The sequence below is a fragment of the Macaca thibetana genome, chromosome 3, assembly GCF_024542745.1.
Source record: "Macaca thibetana thibetana isolate TM-01 chromosome 3, ASM2454274v1, whole genome shotgun sequence".
Taxonomy (NCBI): Eukaryota; Metazoa; Chordata; class Mammalia; order Primates; family Cercopithecidae; genus Macaca; species Macaca thibetana.
Window position 1 is genome coordinate 113,342,769 of NC_065580.1, and position 19,345 is coordinate 113,362,113.

The following is a 19,345-nucleotide window of genomic DNA, read 5'->3' on the forward strand; positions in this document are numbered from 1 at the left end:
TTTATACACAGTTTTAGGTATATCTAACAAGTTTTGATATGGATTATTTCATTATCATTTGGCTTGAAATATTTTCTAATTTCCATTTTTTTCTTTTTCATTTTGATTTAATTGTAACTTCAGTCTAACTTTAATTTCTTACTGCTTTTCTTTTCACCTTTAGATGACTTATAAATATTTTCTTAACTTTAAAACATATGATGTTTTATGAACTATATTTATCTATTGCATTGTGGTCAGAGAAGATCTTGTATGCTTTTAATCTTTTATAATTGGTAGAGACTAGCTTAATGATTCAGTATATGATCAATATTTATAAGTGGTCCATTTACTTTTGAAAATAGTGCTCATTCTGCAGCTCTTGGATGCAGTAATTCTATATATGTCTTTTAGGTCTAATTTGTAATTATCTTATTCAAACCTAAATCCTTACTGATATTTTGCCTATTTGTTTTATTATTTGCTACTAATTGTGTATTTATCCTTATATTTGTCTAATTTTTCATTTTATGTAAGACTATGTTATTAAATGTGTACATGTTTAGAATTATATCTTCTATGGGAATGAAATATTTTATAATTTTGATGTGTCTCTTCCCTTATCTAGTAATTTTTGTTGCCTTAAAATGTACTTTAATATTAATATTGCTATTTCAGCTTTTTTTTTGGTGTTTGTATGATACATTTTTTGGATTCTTCTATTATTTAATCAATTAATTTATTGAGACAGGTTCTCACTCTGTTGCCCAAGCTGGAGTGCAGTGGCACAATCAAAGCTCACTGCAGCCTCAATCTCCCAGGCTCAAGTGATCCTCCTGCCTCAGCCTTCGCAGTGGCTGAGACTACAGGCATGCACCACCATGCCCAGCTAATTTTTAATTTTTTTCTCCCAGTCTTGCCCAGGTTGGTCTTGAACTCCTCTGCTCAAGCAATCCTCCTGCTTTGGCTTCCCAAAGTGTCAATCCTTTTGTTTTCAGTCTCTGTATATTTGTTTAAGGTATGTCTTTCTTAAATTGCATATAGGTTTTTATCAGTCTTATAAGTTTTTTATTCTGAGTTATAATTCTTCTGGTTTTTAATTCTATTGAATACAATATGTGTATATTTCAATGTAAAGTTATAATTTTACTACATGATTTCTAATTTTTTATTCTGTATTCTCTTTTCTTAACTTTTTTTGAATTTAAAAAATGATTAGTTTTTTGGCAGTTTGGAAGATCTGCACTCTTTAATATTTTTCAGTAGTTTATCCCTGAGATCACAGCATGCATCTGACTCATCAGAGTTTGACGTTACTTTGCACTTCTACTTTCTTCCTGGGCAATGCAAGGATATTGGAACATTTTAATTAAGTTTAATCACTTCCTGTTATCCAATTTTAGTTCTAACAACAATATAAACCTTTTGAAAATAATATACAGTCAGCATTCATTCTGATTAATCTATATATCATTTTTATTCTTTCCTGTTTCTCAAACTTTTTATCTGGGATAAGCTCTCTTCTGCTTGAAATATATCCTATAGTTTTCCTTGTAGATCAGGTCTGCTAGTGAATTACTTCAGGTTTTGTTTGTTGGAAAATATATTTAATTCACCATTTTTTTCTAGAATATATTTGCTGGGAACTAGAAGTCAGAACACTGAAGATATTGTGCCACTGATTTTCGGCTTTTTTTTTTGAGACAATGTCACTCTATTGCCCAGCTGCAGTACAGTGGTGCGATCACAGCTCACTGTAGCATCAACCTCCTGAGCCCAAACAATCGTCCTGCCTCAGCCTCCCTGGTACCTGGAACTACAGGCACATGCCACCATACACAACTAATTATTTTTCATTTTTTGTAGAGATGAGGTCTCGCCATGTTGGCCAGGCTGGTCTCGAACTCCTGGGCACAAGTGATCTGCTCGCCTTGGCCTGCCAAAGTGCTGGGATTGCAGGCATGACCCATAGTGCCTAGTCTGCTTTGTTATTCTTTTGGAAGTAATCTTTCTTTCTGCTCTGATGATTTTCTTTTTAGTTTCCCCTCCTCTACCACCACCACAGTTTTACTCTGATGTTTTTAGATGTACATTTCTGTTTTTCTGGCTTGGGCTTTTTGTTTTTTGCTTTTAATTTCTTGAATCTGTAATTGATGCTTTTCATTAGTCTTAGAGAGTTCGAAGCCATGATGTATATTAGGATTTTTAACTGTATCCCCTATCCTCTCTCTTGTGTTTCCTCTTCCTTTATCTTAAATATTTTTTGACTTTTTGAATATTTTTCTTCTGACCTTTTATCAAATTCACTAATTTTCTCTTCAAATTTGTCTAATCTGCCATAAACCCTGATCGTTGAGTTCTTAATTTTACTATATTTTTATTTCTATTATTTGAATATTGTTCTTTTTCAACACATATTATTTTCCATGTTTTGTATTCTATGTGGAAATATTCAATCCTGTGTTTTTAACTACTTGACCATAATGAAAGGAGTTTTTTAAAGTTTAGGACTAATAATTCCAGCGTCTGGAGCCATGTAAATCTCTTTCTGCTTGTTCTCTTCCGTGTAGTATTGACTCCTATTCTGACTGATTTATTTTGTATCAGCTTCCAGGAATTGTATTTGAAAATGTGTTTATGTTTATGACATAAACACATTTTGTAAATGAAATGAAATGTATAAATGTAAATGAAAATTATAGATGTAACTTGAAGCCTAGAATTGTGACATTTTCCTCCAAAGATGCTTTTCATCTGCTCTTGCCACATCCCTGTGGGGTCTGAGACATCGGGCTCATGTTGATTCCTTTTCAGCTTTTGACATTTCCAGGGCTGCTCAGGTGATGGTAAGCTGGGATTCAGTGGGAATGAGCACCAGCTTACTCCCAATTCTCCTCTACTCCTAAGGCACCGTCCTTTAGAACCCACACCTGGAGCACACAGGGTTTTCCAGGGACCGTACCCTTGGTGCTTTTGAGCTCTTCCTCTCTTCTCCGGAACTCCACACTCTGATAAATACCGATTTCTCTCAGCCACCTCGTCTGGGTTGGCAACTGTCCCTGGACAGAAAGATGTCTCAAATATTAGGCTTCTTTCTTTTTTTTTTTGGTTTCACTTTTTGTTTTGCCTTGTTTTGTTGTTGTTGTTGTTGCCGCCTTTTCTCAGCTTTGTCTTAGTAATTTTTACCTCCTAGTCAACAAAGCAGATTTATTTAGTGTGGTAGTATACATAGCATAAAATGTACTATTGTGACCATTTTTAACTGTACAGCTCAGTGGCATTAAGTACATTCACATTGTTATAAAACCATCACCACTATCCATTTGCATAACTTTTTCACCATCTCAAACTGAAACTCTGTACCCATTAGACAAGCAATTCCCATCCCCCTCCCCCAGCTTCTCCTCCCCTTCACTCTCTGATAACCACTATTCTACTTCCTGTCTTCATGAATCTGACTATTCTAGGTATGTGGCTTATGTAATTGGAATCATACTATACTTGTCCTTGTGTGTGTCAGGCTTCTGAGCCCAAGCCAAGCCATCGCATCCCCTGTGACTTGCATGCATATGCCCAGATGGCCTGAAGTAACGAAGAATCACAAAAGAAGTGAAAACGCCCTGCCCCGCCTTGACCGATGACATTCCACCACAAAAGAAGTGAAAATGGCCGGTCCTTGCCTTAAGTGATAACATTACCTTGTGAAAGTCCTTTTCCTGGCTCATCCTGGCTCAAAAACCTCCCTCACTGACTGAGCACCTCGTGACCCCCACTCCTGCCTGCCAGAGAACAACCCCCCTTTGACTGTAATTTTCCTTTACCTACCCAAATCCTATAAAACGGCCCCACCCTTATCTCCCTTCGCTGACTCTCTTTTTGGACTCAGCCCGCCTGCACTCAGGTAATTAAAAAGCTTTATTGCTCACACAAAACCTGTTTGGTGGTCTCTTCACACAGACGCACATGACAGTGTGTCTGGCTTATTTCACTTAGCATAGTGTCTTTAAGGTCCATCCATATTATAACATGTGTCAGAATTCTCTTCCTTTTAAGGCTAAGTTATATATACATATATATACACACACACATGTATTTATGTATACATATATATACACACACACATACAAACACACACTCACACATATATATACACACAAATACCACAAATACCACATTTTGTTTACCTATTCCTCCCTGGATAAACGCATGCATTTCTTCCACCTTTTGGCTATTGTGGGTAATGCTGCTATGAACATGGGTATACAAATAATATCTGCTGAAGTCCTCTTTCCTTTTTTTTTTTTTGTTTTGGTTGAGACGGAGTCTCGCTCTGTCGCCCAGGCTGAAGTGCAGTAGCGCCATCTCGGCTCACTGCAAGCTCCGCCTCCCAGGTTCAAGCAATTCTCTGCCTCAGCCTCCCAAGTAGCTGGAATTACAGGCGGCTGCCACCATGCCCAACTAATTTTCTTTCTACTTTTAGTAGAGATGGGGTTTCACCATCTTGGCCAGGCTGGTCTTGAACTCCTGACCTCGTGATCCACCTGCCTCAGCCTCCCAAAGTGCTGGGATTACAGGCGTGAGCCACTGCGCCCGGTCCTGAAGTCCTTTCTTTCAATTCTTTTAGCGATGTACTCAGAAGTAGATCTGGATCATATGGTACTTTTACATTAATTTTTTGAGGAAGCCAATGAAAGGAATGAGGCACATCCCCCATATATCTCCCAACTTCCTGAGCCCAGCACAAACACATTCCTCCATATTTCTTTCAAACTTCAGAAAAACATCACCTGGGAGATCTCCGATAAGGAATGCTAAATGTATAATGTTAACCAATTGTAATGCTGTAACCGAGAGAATTACCTTGTTCCCTGTAACTTTACATATCCTGTTTACATCGGGCTATAAAAAGCAAGCACTCGCATTGTTCGGGGCCCTCTTGTATGCTGTGGAAAGGAGGGACCAAGTTCGAACTTGTAGTAAAGATCCTTGCCGCTTGGCTTTGACTCTGGACTCTGGTGGTCTTCTTTGGGGAACAAACGGTCTGGGCATAACACCGCCATATTGTTTTCCACAGCATCTGCACTATTTTGTATTCCCATCAGCAAGGGCTCCATTTGTCTGGGATCTTTGTTTGTTTTAATAACAACCATCCTAATGAGTATGAGGTGGTATCTCATCATGGTTTTTATTTGCATTTCCCTAATGGTTAGAGATGTTGAGTACCTTCTCATGTGCTTATTGGCCATTTGTGTTATCTTCTTTGGGGAAATGTCTATTCAAATCCTTTGTCCATTTTTGAATTGGGTTGTTTGGGTTTTTGTTGTTGAGTGTCAGGAGCTCTTTATATATTCTGGATATTAATTTCTTATAGATATGTGATTTGCCAATATTTTCTTCCATTCTGTCCATCTTCATATCGTTCACAGAGGCATCACCCTCCAGCAAGTAGACTTTCGCTTACTCTTCCTGCCTCAGCATGTCCCCTCAACTTACCTCTGCCACACCTGCTGCCCTGAGTTCTGTGCTATGTGTGCCCAATTCCCGCAGAAAATACATTTCTCTTTTCTTGCTGGGGTAGGAGAGAGCTAATCACGTGGATGCGTGGGAGTAGAAGGTGATTTACAGACCTAGGCATTCCTTATAAAGCCTCTTCTCAGAGCTTCCTGTACTTAGCCTGCTCCCCAGCCATGCCTCCAGCTCCTGGGCCTTTCTGGAATTCTGTGGCACAGTCCTTGCTTCTTGTCAGTCATCCTTTCTTTAAACACATGGGATTTTACTTTCTCTACTAGGTCAGTTTCCACTTCTATTTCACTTTTCATCTTCCAGAACAAGTGCTGATATCGGCCATCAGCTGTCCTTTTCTTTCCTATTCTGTTTTCCCTGAAGAATGTATATGCTTTTATCTCAATGCTGCCACTTTGATGGGGTTGCAGGAGGGACTGGTGATAATATGTGTTTAAGTCCCCAGGTCTACCAGAAGCCCATTTAATTCTGTCAATCAAGAAAATGACGAGACAAATCTCAATCATTTTTTGGAGATTTATTTGCCAAAGTTAAGGACAAAGTTAAGACCTGCCCGGGAGACAGGTATATGTCTTTCTCCCAAGATGATTTTGAGGGCTCCAAATTTAAAAGGGAAAGGGCGGGATATTGAGAAGCACACAGTTTTTACTTAAACAAAAGGGCAAAGAAAAATGTGGAGAATCTGCATTTTACGTAAGATAACACAGACAAAATGGGGTAGAGGAACAATCGGATATGCATTTGTGTCTGGCAGGCCGGGGTGACTGCCTGTAAAGCTATCAATTAACATTGCCATGGTGAAGTTTTAACAGCTTACCAGGTATTTCCTTGTTGGCAAACTATGGGGAAGGTGGGTAGCTTTTCACCTTGTAGCCATTTCATTTAGGGGCCAGAAGGTGGAGGCAGGTTTGCGTGACCCAGTTTCTAGCTTGACTTTTCCCTTTGGCTAACTGAGTTTGGGTTCCCAAAGTTTAATTTCCTCTCAATTCTCTCAACAACACTAAGAATACGTGTGCTAATTTTATTTATTTATTTATTTATTTTTTTTTTTATTTCTTTGAGACGGACTCTTGCTCTGTTGCCCAAGCTGGAGTACAGGGGCAGGATCTTGGCTCACTGCAACCTCCGCCTCCCAGTTTTAAGTGATTCTCATGCCTCAGCTTCCCGGGTAGCCGGGGTTACAGACGACCACCACCATGAGGCGGCTAAATTTTGTATCTTGGCCAGGGTGGTTTCCAACTCCTGACCTCAGGTGATCCTCCCGCTTCGGCCTCCCAAAGGGCTGGGATTACAGGCATGAGCCACCGCGCCTGGCTACTTGTGCTAATTTTAAAGATAAAGTGTCATGGTCACTCAGGAGGTGGCGAGGCTGGGTTTGGAGCACAAATCTGTCTGATGCCGGAGCATGTGCTCTCATGCTACACCAGCATATACTCACCTTCATGTTATGCCTTCTGCTGTAGTTAAACAAAGTTTATGCTTAAAAAATCTATTAATTTAATGTAGAGAAGTCCTAGGCAAAATAAAAACATTTTAATTTTTTTTTCTAGTAAAGAAGGAAACTTACTTCAAAGTTCTTAAGTAATTATGCATATCTCAGGAATTAATCTTTCAACTCTTGTGTTGCCCGGATTCACTGTGGCATGTAAGAATTTAGCGATCAAAATATTAACAATAGCAATAATAGAAAGTACAAATCTGTTTATTAAATGCAATATGTATCAAATTTTCAAAGAGTCTACAACTTACGAAATAACTAATTACACTGCAGTCTCTCTCTCTCTCTCTTTGATGTACATTTCTTTTAGTAAATGTCAATGTCATCTGAGAAAGCACAGTAGTGATACATAACCCTTAGAATTCATGTGCTTTGGCAGAAGCCCCTGGAAATATCACCTAAAAGTCAAATACCAGAGAATTATCTGAACATTTGTCATCCATGAAGACTCACAGTCAAAACTATATCTTCTTGGTTTTAGGTTACATGTCTGGCAATACAGTTGATTGAATATTAATTCGATTACTTTTTACACTAAGAAAAAGACTGATCATTTCTTCTGCTATGCCTCTTAAGAAAGAAGAAATTATAGAGTGGTGGCTGATTGCATGGACTTTAGGACTTGACTGAGCTTTGTTCAAATCTGGGACGTACTAGTTGCATGATCTTGAGGAAGTCTACATCCCTAAACAGAGAGGTTCCTTGGATAATGAGGATGATAAGAACTGTGTCTACTTCATGGAGTTTTTGTAAATATTAAAAGAGGAAATAGAGGTTGGTGCAGTGTCTAACACCTGTAATCCCAGCACTTTGGGAAGCCAAGGTGGGTGGATCACTTGAGATCTGGATTTTGAGATCAGCCTGGCCATCATGGTGAAACCCCATCTCTACCAAAAATATGAAAATTAGCCAGGCATGATGGTGGGCGCCTGTAATCCCAGCTACTCAGAAGGCTGAGGTTAGAGAATCGCTTGAACCCAGGAGGCAGAGGTTGCAGTGAGCTGAAATTGAGTCACTGCACTCCAGCCTGGGCAACAGAGCAAGACCCTGTCTCATAAATAAATAAATAAATAAATAAATAAATAAATAAATAAAGGAAATGCAGGTAAAGGGTTTAGCATGGTGTTAGGCACATAATCAGAGCATAGTAATAGGCAGGGGCTATTACCCTACATTTGTTCAAAAGCTTTACTGGGAAGGCCCCTAGAAAAGTGAATGAAATGGAAATAAACAGAAAGAAGAGAGGGTGGGTATGAGAGAAACAAAGATTTGTTGAAGGCCTACTTCATATCAAGCATCAAGCTACAGTAGTCACATAGCTTAATCACGTCCATCCTGCAACAACTCCTGGGGTTGTGTGGGGTCACCCATTTCCCAAACAAGGAGGAAAGTAAGTTGGGGCCACATGGATGTGGAAGTGGAATTTGGATTCCTGTTTGCCAGACTCCAGTCTGCTCTCATTTTTACAACATGCACTTTGCTGAAGCCAGATGCTGAAGTGACTGGAAGTCAGGTCGTCTGTGAATTTGTATTCTATTCTATTTCTGGATCTTTCTTCCTTGTTTTAAAAAAGCAGATCCTCCCAGATATTTCTGATTATTTCATTAATGTTATGTTATGTGTAAAGTACAAAATTAATTTCTTCTCCTTTATTAATCATCCTTGGGGTGTGGGGTTAAAAATAATTGTCCCTGATTTCTCATGGGGTATTTAAAAATAATAAATTTCATGAGTTATTTTAGAGGGCAAGTCTCTAGATAAAATAATAATCAAATTTTAGAACTAGAAGAGCTTTTAGAGATCACCCAGGAGAACCTGCTCATTCAATAGAGGAAGAGACCCAGGCTTAAAGAAAAAGACTTGTCTATGTTCTGACAATGAGTTAATTGCAGGGTGGTCCAGACTCTTTTCCACAACCACCACCTTAGGCATTTTTTCCTCTCTGCCTGATGTGGGAGGAGAGAAGCATCATGTCTCCCTTCTAGGGTTGTAGATTCCTCGTCAACTTCAAGATATTCCAATTCAGTCTTGCAAACCTTCCTCTAATTTCACCCATAGTTAATAAAAGTAGTTTCTAACAGTAATAATAAGTGGACTTATTATGAGAAGTATCTATCATATATAAAATAGACCTGGTAGGTGGTAATTCCATTATTTTCACTGATTTTTCCCTCTATCTTTTCCTATTTCCTTTGTCCAGCAGAGTCTAGGCAATTCGTGCTCCAATGCATCCTCAAAATGGCAGAAGAGACACCTGCAGAACTGGAAGGTTGGCTGTGCAATAGGTATCGGTTGAGAGGTCACAAGACAGAAAGCCCAGCCTAATAACACTCCAAACCAAATATGTGTCTCCAACATCTATGTCTCTATTTTTTTTTCAGAAATAAAATCAGGAATCTTGCTACTTCTTTCAACAGATGTCCGTTCATCTTTCAGCTTTAAAAAACAGTCAGTCAGTGTCACTGATGCCCGCAGTGGAATGGGAATATTATTTCTCTGGTCAATTGCAGATGTGAAAAAGGGCAGTAGCGCCCAAACTCTGCCTTATCAAACAAGATATGCTGTGCACAGTGCTCAGGGGAGCTGTTAGGCTTCTCATTGTGCCCTTATTAGGAAGTGAGCAGGTGCCACACTGTGTAAGCATTAGCAGAATACACTGAATGCAAGTTGCTGGCTCAGCCTATTGTGCTGATGGAGACAAAGTGAGAGCAGGACCATTACAAAGACTCCTAGTCCCAGAGCATGAGGAGGACTGAAGCACTATGTGCTACATATTTTTTTCTTTTTTTTTAGTTTTGCAAATTTGAACTTCATTTATTCAAACATACATAACCCTATCATTAAACACCAGGAAAATACTCTCTAAAAATTCATCTGTCTTTAGAAGAATGCTTTCAATCCGGATCGGCCTTGCTGGTGGAATTCACCAAATCATAACTGTCAACAGTCAAGGCATGCAATGGCCCACATGGGGTCCCTTCCAGAGAGACATTGGAAAAATGGAGAAAAGACTCTCCTTGCTTCTGCCAATAGCCCCTTAATTTAATTGTGTTGTTTTCCAAAAGCATGAGAAAGGAAGGGACGATTTAAGAGACAAAGGAGTTTGGAAGTGAGGTCCAAGACCCCACAGACAGGAAAGGGCACCCTTTAGAGGCTGATTACATCATTCGCTGGTTGTCAAGGTCCCCAGTCTTATCTACCTCACAGGAGTGGCCTGAGTCCTATTTCTCAGCACTGTTTGATAAGACTTTATGCTAGTCAGATAAGAAATAAAAACAATTTTTTTTCCATCATGCAAAAATTATTTGGGGCAGCAACACTGAACATTAAAATTGAGAATTTTTCTGAGCTCACAGTAATTAATGAGACCTTTTCAAGTTTCTCAAAATTTGTGAGTCTGCTTAAGGGAAAAGAGTCATTAACATAAGCAAAAAAGGAAGAAATTATTATTTGGTGCTCACTGGAAGCAATGGGTGTGGTATTTTATTTATTTATTTATTTGTTTATTTATTTATTTATTTATTTATCATTCAAATCTGCTGGCTCCCAGCCTTCTTCTTATAGTAGTCTCAGGGGTTTTTTAAATTTGTTTTTTGAGTTTTTTTTTTTTTTTTTGAGATGGCATCTTGCTCTGTGGCCCAGGCTGCAGTGCAGTGGCGCAATCTCAGTTCGCTGCAACTCTGCCTCCTAGGTTCAAGCGATTACCCTGCCTCAACCTCCCAAGTAGCTGGCATTACAGGCATGTGCCACCACGCTTGGCTCATTTTTGTATTTTTAGTAGAGACGGGGTTTCACCATGTTGGCCAGGCTGGTTTCAAATTCCTGGGCTGCAATGATCTGCCCGCCTTGGCCTCCCAAAATACTGGGATTACAGGCTTGAGCCACCATGCCCAACCCAGGTTATTTTAAAAGGAAAGATTTGGCTCTCTCCTTAATCACATTCTCTCTTGTATTTCCTGTCTACCACCATCCATTGTCTGTCTGATTCTCTAACATTCTGAACCTTCTTCCTGGTCCCTCTGAAATGCAATTCTGTCAATGCCTGTCTATAGTGCCCAGAGAAAAAATACAAAATTGGAAGCTTCTGAGGAAATTACAGTGACCAATGGAGCAGCTCTGAGAAACAACCCACTCAGAGGCTGCCTCTCAACTCCGCCAGTAATGACCCAGTTCCTGACCTAACCCGTCCTCAGGTATGAAGGCTATTAAGGGTTTAGTCAAACAGGTCACTTCATGGCTGTAGTGGACATCTGCCCTTTTTATCAGCCAGACATCTATTCCCTACTAAGAAATAGACATTTACTAAGATTGCCACTTGCAACAAGCAAGTGCTGAACTAGGGGAAACTACTATTACTGATTTGCAAAAATTAGTCTCTGGGGAGGACTGAGATGTTCCACTGAATATTTACTGCAGAAGCTCCACTTCATGTCTTCCAACCTTTTTTTTTTTTTTTAACTTTTATTTTAAATTCAAGGGTACAAGTGCAGGTTTGTTACATAGTAAACTTATGGACATTTGTTGGAAAGATTATTTCATCACCCAAGTATGAAGCCTAGTACCCATTCATTATTTTTCCTGATCCTCTCCCTTCTCCCACCATCTCCCCTCTAAGAGGTCCCAGTGTGTGTTGCTTCCCGCTATGTGTCCATGTGTTCTCAACATTTAGCTCCCACTTATAAGTGAGAACGTGCATTATTTGGTTTCTGTTCCCGTGTTAGTTTGCTAAGGATAATGACCTCCAGCTCCATCCATGTCCCTGCAAAGGACATGATTTTATTCTTTTTTATGGCTGTATAGTATTCCATGGTGTATATGTACCACATTTTCGTTATGCAGCCTATCATTGATGGGCATTTAGGCTGATTCCATGTCTTTGCTATTGTGAATAGTGTTGCAATGAACAAACGTGCATGTGTCTTCATAATAGTGCAATTTATATTCCTTTTAGTATATACCCAGTAATAGGATTGCTGGGTCGAATGGTATTTCTCTCTTTAGGTATTTGAGCAATCCCCACACTGTCTTTCACTATCAACCTTTTGAAAGCTCCTTCCACCTGCCCACTCATTCTCCACTTCCAAAATCCCACTCTGACATCATTGGAGTTCTACCTGACCTCCTCAGTGCTAGTCCTGTAAAAATCCTGCATACTTTCCTTATTGATGAGACTGCATTTGTGAGTGTTTTCCCTTGCCCAGCAAGAGTAAATTTAACTCAACCAACCAATTATCCCCTAATGGCCTTGTGGGACTTTTGGCATTTCCTTCTGGAAAAAGCACCTTGAATTCTCTTGGGAGAACTCATCCATAGTCCCAATGCACGTGTTTCCAGGCATTACTGACTTTGCTGTCATTTCTAAGTGTGAACACATGGCTCTGGCCTATGCAACTATCACATCCCTCTTGACAGATGAACCAGTGCTGGTACGTGAATCAAGTCAGATGATCAGAACGTCAACCTGAGGATAGTTTTAGAGCTATTGGTAAATAAGCATTTTTCTTTCCACTGGGGTTGCTGAGTCAGTGAACTGGAAGCCTGGAGCTTCCTGAGGCCATTTTGAAACTGTATGAAAGAGGCTGCCTGAAACACAGAAAAAGCAATTCCTAGGGACAGCATTTTTGAGCATAGATCTTTCATGCTTGAACTCTGTTTCCCATAATATTGTTTCCAAGTATTTGCTCTTTCTCTACAGTAGGATTATATATCCCCACCCTGTGTGGTGATCTGTCCATATGCTAGGGAAGGAGCACATGAGATCACCTCATTGATGGACTTGGCCCACTGTGCTTTAGCCAGTGGGTTATAAATGTCCATGACATAAGCTTTATTTTACCAGAAGCTTCACATCACATGGCAAATGTGATGTAAAGATAGCCCAGGGTCTTCTGCATTCCTGCCCTCTGCCATGAAAACAGCAGTTCTCCTATGGAAACTTTTTGTTCAACCTGGGTGCCAGACATCTACAACCCTCATGTATCTTTAGCAAGAAATACTGTTCTCATTGGAAGCCATCCAGATTTCTTGGAGCTGTTTCTCACTGTTGCAAAAACTAAAGCATCTTAGTTCATCTTGGCCTAGCATTGCCTTGATTTGACAATTCTAATCTCACACTTTTAAATGACAAGCTCCTTATTCCCTGCTGTCTGTCTGAATCTCCTAACCCCGAGGGGGAGAAGGGGCAAGAGGATCTGGGGAAGAAGGAGCCAGGGCTGGGAGTCCACCCTGAGACAGCATGAGTTCAAAGACTCTAGTGCCAGAAGACTCAGAAACAGTAGAAACAACACAGACTACAAAAGCTGGAGGAAAGACAGAAACAGCAACAAAGCTGTAAAGGTCCAGATCATATGTGAAGCAAGGAGCCAAGAATTTAGGACCTAGGGCTCAAAACTACTAAGGGTAGGAGAATTAAACCTGGCGGATCTGGGCATGGTGTAGGGTGGGAAAGTGAATCCTGATTACTTTGTTAAGTTCACATTAAACGTCCTTGATGGAGAAGAAATCACCTCTACTCCCATCCCCTCACATTTCCCCCAGTGCTGGGATGTCTCAGTGGGCTGCTTTGATGCACTTTAAGCCACTCTTAAGCTGGCAAGAAGATTCATTAACAGTTTTCCACCCCATATCCTTTCAATCACCACTGGCAGTAGAACTGAGTGCAGTGCTGGCCAAAGTCCCATCTTTCTCTCCCATGTGCCCAATTATTTCTTCCTTTCACGTGCTTGGTGTGGGAAGTTGGAATGGGGTGTTGGGGTTTCACATTGGGCTCTTTGTGGAGGAGCCCTGGAGAAAGCTGTAGAAAAAAGGACAGAATCCCATGGTGCTGACAGCCGAAGGTAGAATGCTGCAAATTTGATACATCTTATGCTTTCCATGAAGTTATATTTTCCCTAGTAGTAGTTTTCTTGATTTCAGAAACAGTGGGTTAGGCACAGTTGTCAGGAGGAAAACCAGCCAGGTCTTCGACTCAGATTGTCTCCCCTGAATTCTTTTCCTGTTTGCATTTGTGTTTTGCTATACTTGGCATTCCAGAGGGTGTCATGGTGGTGATCAGGAATGCTAAAAGCAGTGGGAGGGGTCATAGTTGCTATGAAATGGTGCTGTGGGTAAAGAGTGCAATGAGCTGTTAAACCCCATTCTGTGCAATGGAAGGGTAGGTGGACCCATTATAAACGAAGCCTGTCAGATGTGCGGCAGTAAAGGTGCTTTATTAGAAAGACCCATCTGTAAGATCTATCCATGGGTGAAGAGTATGAGAGAGAAGAACGAGGGCATGTACACTTAGAGACAAAGACTTAGAACAATGCTCTTCAAGGCTCAAAATGAGGCCGAGATGCAGGTGCCAGGTAGTCTGGGGAAGTGAAAAACTTCCGTCATGTACAGTGTGGCTGCGGCTGATGTGGATGGAGTAAACTGCTGTAAGTTAGGTGGGTGGTGGCGGGAGTGAGATTTCTAATACTCTGCATTTTGGTGACCTGCTACATGTACTAATTTGCTATGCTATTACATTCTGAACTCCTTGTATACTTTCTTATGTATTGTTTTAAAGCCCGCTCCCCCAACTTAGCACAAGCATTGTTCTTTGTTTTGTGGGTGCTTGATAATTGCTGAATAATAAAAATTTTGGCAACAAATAATTAAATGAATGAATGAATGACATAGATCTACACAGAAGAACTACCTGGTAAAAATAGCCTTAACACCAAGCTGTTTTCATAAAGTAGATTCATTTACAGATTTTTTATTATTGTTAGAGACAGAACTTCTTTTAATGAAAAAAATGTTAGATGATAGCCAGTAAAACACATTTAATTGTTAATTCTGGGCTTAGAAGAAGAAAATACAATAAACAGGAATATCGCCAACAGGTTTTACAACAATCATTTGAAAAGGCAGTCATTTTCCCAAGCAGTTCACATTTGATCACTTCCATTAAGGACTTCACACAAGGGAGCCATGGCTCCTTCTAACAAAGGCATCGGAGGTATTCAAGTCATTGTCATCTAATAGCAAAGCCCTTAATCCTGCCTGCCTACCTTCTAATCTTATATGGCAATATAGTTAGTTTGTAAAGCTAGAGAAAAACATGCATAGTTGACTAATTATTTAGGACTCCAGGGTAATTCTTAAAGGAGAGGGTGTTAATTCCCAGGCACCCCTCAGCAAGCCTCTCCTGATGTTTTTCTTGCATCAAAGTAAAAAGTTCATGTATCATTATAGGGTACAGTCTCTGAAGATCTATTCCATCTCAGAAAAAAATGCCTTTGAAGAATTTAGGCTATACACAGTCCCATTAATGGTGCATTGCACAAAGTAATTATGCACACAGAATCATTACATTTATAAGGAAGTTTAAACACTTTTGAAATGAGGGCTGTTGGTTTTTGTTTTGCTTTGTTTTATTTTGTTCTTGGTAGCTTCCGGTACTATTATGTTCATCTCATGACTGAAGATAGTCTTAGGGTTAATTTGTTAATTTTTTATTTTTTTACTCCCAAAGAGCCAGTTACAATTAGGTTAATAAAGCTTAATTTATTTCCATTTCTGTCCACCCAACAAGTTTGGTTAAACAGGACCAAAGCTAGTAATTAGAAACCAGGAAGTTTGCCACCCACCCACCATTAGTAAGGCAGGTACGTGGAATTATTTTGGTAGTAGCAGAAATGAGTAGGTCTTTTTTTTTTTTTTTTTTTTTTTTTTTTTTTTTTTTTTTTTTTTGAGACAGAGTCTTGGTCTGTCGCCCAGGCTGGAGTGCAGTGGCCGGATCTCAGCTCACTGCAAGCTCCGCCTCCCGGGTTCCCGCCATTCTCCTGCCTCAGCCTCCCCAATAGCTGGGACTACAGGCGCCCGCCACCTCGCCCGGCTAGTTTTTTGTATTTTTTTAGTAGAGACGGGGTTTCACCGTGTTAGCCAGGATGGTCTCGATCTCCTGACCTCGTGATCCGCCCGCCTCGGCCTCCCAAAGTGCTGGGATTACAGGCTTGAGCCACCGCGCCCGGCCTTTTTTTTTTTTTTTTTTTTTTCTTTTTTTTAAGATGGAGTCTCACTCTGTCACCAGCCTGGAGTGCAGTGGCTTCATCTTGGCTCACTGCAACGTCCGACTCCCTGGTTCAAGCGACTCTCTGCTTTAGCCTCCCGCGTAGCTGGGATTACAGGCATGCGCCACCATGCCCAGCTAATTTTTGTACTTTTAGTAGAGATGAGGTTTCACCACGTTGGCCAGGATGGTCTCAATCTCCTGACCTCGTGATCTGCCCACCTTGGCCTCCCAAAGTGCTGGGATTACAGGCGTGAGGCACCACGCCCGGCACGGGTAGGTCTTTATATATTCACATTATCTTACTGATTTTAGCTAACGGATGATTGCAATTGGGGAGCATAATGTTTTGCCTCACTTAGCACAGCATTTTAATCTGTCACCCGCTTAACAGGTATTCACTGAGATAACTTTACAAGGCACTGTAGGGATACACGTCATAAAAAGTAATTCCTACCTTCAAGAAACTAATACTCTCTTGTTCTAACCAATGAAAAAGAAAATAAATACTCAGTCCCTTTCTGATTCCAGTTCAGATCACCAGTCTTTTGGGAAATTTAATGAGAATAATGCTGGAAATGGGAACAAGAAGCTGGTTTTAGGAGACAGGAGGAGAGAAGCAGTTGAGTTTCAGGTGTGCTTATTTTGAAGTGAGAGAATGGGAACATTTGAATGGTAATATCCCAGAAACAGCTGAAAATAGAAGTTTGGAGATCACAAATTTGTATGTACTATATCAGGATACAGTGATCAAAGAAAACAAGGAAATGAACAAGGTTCCTGAGCAGCCAATTTAGTGATAGAAAAACAGATGTCCTGGAATAGAGCGGCAGATCAGGACTGTGGTTAGAAAGAAAGGAAAATGCAGGAGAGAAGTTGGAAAAACAAAAAGAGTTGTTTCCAAGCTGAGCTTCTAATTTCCCTTACATTCTAAATAGTCATAGAGTACTACTACTATCTCTAAAGTCACCAAGTGTCTGAGAGGCTCAGAAGATTGAGAGCCAAGAAGGCGTTCAATTGACATTAGTGATGATGGTAAAACAAATAAAGCCTGTTAAAACTGAAAGACCAAGAACTTGTCAGTTACTAACTTTGTCATATAAAGTCTTGCATTCCTGCGAAGAAAATGGGGGGCAGAGGTACTAATGAAACCCGAGTTAGGGAATTGATCTCTAAAAGGGATATTTATTTGCAGATTATTTTCCAAGCTTTAGGTAATAAATAAATAAGCAAATACATAAATTAAAAGTCACATGGAATACTACAACAAGAGGCAGATGAAGGAGTTTAGTACAAATCCATTTCAACCAGAAAATAAGTAGACACCTCAAAGTGTAAGTCTTTGCATGGATATTCAGCATGTCTCCTCAACCTACAGAAAGAAAACAGCCTGCTCTGAGTGCAAGATGGTATTTTATTTTGGTGTCTGAGCGACTAATGATCCTCCTGGAATCCACAACTATTTCTTTAAATCCTTTTGCAGCTCAGTTTTGAAGAATTATGTCAGTTTTTTAGTCTTCTTGCCTACTTCTCTAGATCCCAGAAAATTAGGCCACTAACAGAGTAAATATTTTTTTGGGGCACCGTAGCAAAATTTTGGTTGTCAGACAAATTAAGTCACAGCATCCCGCAGGGAAGCCATATCAGAGGAATACGGAAATGGGAAGAATGAGGCTAAATGCCACTACATTTAAATGCTGGGTGTAGCCCAGGAGGCTCTGTACGGGAAGCCTGTTCTGACTTCTATGTATATAATTGTGTGTTCCACGCATGTGAGTGCTGTACGCTGTGTCCTGTGTCTAAATGTTTCATGTTGCTTGCTTTCAGTCCCTGCAGGTTCATTTCTTGTCTATACTATTCTTGTCCCAGAGTATAAAACACCATGAGGATTTTACTAATTGGAAAACACCCCAATATAATTAGTCTGTAGGAAACTCCAAGTTTACAGATGGCGTTTATCACTGTTAAAAGAATAAGCAAAAATATTACTTTAAAAAAATTGGCGCACCAGTAAACATTTCTCTGAAAGAGAAAAGGATTCTTTAGACACGGTGCAAGTGCTTCAGAGTGGTTTTCATGCTGTATACAGCTGTTTTGAGGGTAAATGAGGCTTTCTGAATAAAAGGAAAGGAAGAAAGGAAAGGAAACGAACATTTCAAACAACATGCTATGTGTAGATGCTGTAGTAGATGCTTCATAGACATCATTCCCATTCTATTTCATTTGTGAGAAGCCTTAATTATATTTGCAATTGGCAGAAATTTCAATTTTCATTAGGGAAATAATAAAAGGAATTGAGGATGACTGGAAGGACAAGGTGGCATTGAAAGAGCTATTTTAAGCCAAAGTATATTTGGCAGCTGGCATGGAATTGAGGAGTTTGAGAGACACCAGAGGCCAAAACATTCATAGTCATCTCTAAGAGCAAGGCTGTTTTCTGAGGAAGTACAATGGCAAATGTTGGTTGGATGAATCATAATTAGGTAAGAGGAAACAATTAAACCTGTATTAAAGAGGACAAGGAGAGTAAGAAATGAATGAACTGAAAGGAAAACTGAAGAAATTAAGAATATGAGCCAGGCATGGTGGCTCATGCCTGTAATCCGAGCACTTTGGGAGGCCAAGGCGGGTGGATCACCTGAGGTCAGGGGTTCGAGACCAGCCTGGCCAACCATGGCAAAACCGGGTCTCTACTAAAAATACAAAAATTAACCGGGCATGGTAGCACATGCCTGTAATCCCAGCCACTCAGGAGGCTGAGGCACAAGAATCGCTTGAACCCGGGAGGCAGAGGTTGTGGTGAGCCAAAACCATGCCACTGCACTTCAGCCTGGGCAACAGAGTGAGACTCCATCTTTTTTTTTTTTTTGAGACAGAGTCTCGCTGTGTCGCCCAGGCTGGAGTGCAGTGGCAAGATCTCGGCTCACTGCAAGCTCCGCCTCCCGGGTTCCTGCCATTCTCCTGCCTCAGTCTCCCAAGTAGCTGGGACTACAGGTGCTCGCCACCACGCCTTGCTAATTTTTTTGCATGTTTTTAGTAGAGACGGGGTTTCACTGTTAGCCAGGATGGTCTCGATCTCCTGACCTTGTGATCCGCCCGCCTCGGCCTCCCAAAGTGCTGGAATTACAGGCGTAAGCCACCGCGCCCGGCCGAGACTCCATCTTAAAAAAAAAATTAAGAATATGGGCATTGCCTAGCTGTTCTCCAAACATCTGCAAAAATTTATATATAAATATAAAGAGCATTTATATACTCTTCCCTCAATCTTATTATCACTTGCGTATCATCAAAACTTTAAATTGTTTGCC

At 40.4% G+C, this 19,345-nt stretch overlaps 1 protein-coding gene across 1 annotated transcript in view; it reads right to left on the reverse strand.

Moving 5' to 3' along the window:
- The window catches only part of PSMA2 (proteasome 20S subunit alpha 2), a 617,132-nt gene that overhangs the window by 96,027 nt on the left and 501,760 nt on the right, over positions 1-19,345 (reverse strand). The window lies entirely within an intron of this gene.